The 1,819-nt window shown below is 52.0% G+C and overlaps 1 protein-coding gene across 1 annotated transcript in view; it reads left to right on the top strand.

Moving 5' to 3' along the window:
* Positions 1-1,819, top strand: part of carmil2 (capping protein regulator and myosin 1 linker 2) — a 78,741-nt gene that overhangs the window by 31,367 nt on the left and 45,555 nt on the right.

The following is a 1,819-nucleotide window of genomic DNA, read 5'->3' on the forward strand; positions in this document are numbered from 1 at the left end:
GGCCTGTCGTTAATCCTGATAGCGCCGCGGTGGCCATCCAAGCACTGGTTGGCAGAGATAATATAGCTCCTGGTGGGAGAGCCATGGCCTCTCCCCATACGCAGGGACATCCTCTCCCAAGCGGGCGGAGAAATTTACCACCCCCACCCGGACCGCGTAGCGCTCTGGGCTTGGCCCGTGAGAGGTGGAACCTGAATGCATCAGGCCTGCCAGAGCAGGTCATTGACACCATTCAGAGCGCAAGGGCCGCGTCCACCCGCTCTCTTTATAGCGGAAAGTGGCGGGTTTTTGAGGAGTGGTGTGAACGTAGGGATGCAATCCCTTTTCAGTGTTCTGTGGTGGACCTGCTGTGTTTCCTACAATACCTGATGGATGAAGGAAAAGCTTTCTCCACGATTAAGGTGTACTTGGCTGCTGTCTCAGCCTGCCACGTGGGTTTTGGGGATAGGCCCGCAGGGCAACATCCCTTGGTTTGTCGTTTCATGAAAGGGGCACGTCGGCACGCGTCCCGGTTTCCAGGCCCCTGGTTCCTCTATGGACTTATCGGTCGGGTTGGACGCCCTCTCTCATCACCACATTTGAGCCTATGGAGCGGTGGGATGAAGTTTGTCTCTCTTAAACAGCTTTGCTCTTGGCTTTAACCACTGCAAAGCGAGTGATGGATTTACAGGTGCTGTCTGTTCAGCAAACCTGTCTCCAGTTTGCCCCAGGCTCTAGAGTCGGTTGCGGCCCAACCCACATTTGTGCCTAAAGTGGTGGAGTCAGCCTACAGTGCCCCTCAGTGAGGCTCCGGGCTTTCCACCCGCTCCGTTCTGCTCAGAAGAGAGAGAAGGCTTCACATGTTGTGCCCTGTCCGGGCCCTGCACATGTATGTGAGTCGGACGGCTGTGTTCAGAAAAGCTGATCAGCTGTTCGTTCCTGGCTACACCCCACAGGGTAAGCCGTTGTCCCGCCAGAGGCTGTCCCACTGGATTGTGGAGGCCATACATTGGCCTATGATGTGTAAAGGTTTGCAGGCCCCGCGGGGTCGGGAGCTCATTCAACGAGAGGCATGGCCACTTCTGGCCCTTTTCAGGGTGTTTCAGTGGCAGAAATTTGTGCGCAGCAAGCTGCTACGCCTCACACACTTTGTGAGGTTCTACAGGCTCGATGTTTCCGGACCGTCCCTGGCACAGGCTGTGCTGGAGGCGCCCGCCCGGGTTGGTGTGAGTCTCGGTTCAATGTTATTTGGCTTCGGAGATTCAGGCATCCGGGAGTAGTCTATATCTCCCATAGTGAAACACCGAACGAAGTTAGAAAAAGAACTTTAGGTTACTTAACGTAACCCCGGTTCTTTGATAACGAGTGAGTTGTTTCACCAACATGTCCCTCCTTGCAGAGACACGAAAGAAACCTATCTGGAATGATTTGTAAGAGCCGGTCGACTGTGATTAAATGAGGGCGTGGCCCCAGCACGTTCGACCTCTGTCACGGACAGACTGGTGTCATTGAGCTTCCATAGTTGGTCCGCCGAGCGATTCCCATAGTGAACACCTCACTCTGTTATCAAAGAACCGGGGTTACGTTAAGTAACCTAAAGTTTCCATTCTGACTGGCAACAAGAAGAAAGCGTGACTCAGTCTGAGATTGGTTAATGTTAGACTGAATGATTTGGGTTGGGGGGGATCTAATTGTGATTTTTCTGCCAGATATTGTGATTATTTAAAGAGCTTATATTATTACTTTTTAGCCTTTTCCATTTCTTTCACTTTATAGTGTTATATAGCTTTGTTGTGCATATTATAGCTTTACAAAGGGAAAAAGCCTAAAGTCCCCCCCC

The sequence above is a fragment of the Etheostoma spectabile genome, chromosome 8, assembly GCF_008692095.1.
Source record: "Etheostoma spectabile isolate EspeVRDwgs_2016 chromosome 8, UIUC_Espe_1.0, whole genome shotgun sequence".
NCBI lineage: Eukaryota > Metazoa > Chordata > Actinopteri > Perciformes > Percidae > Etheostoma > Etheostoma spectabile.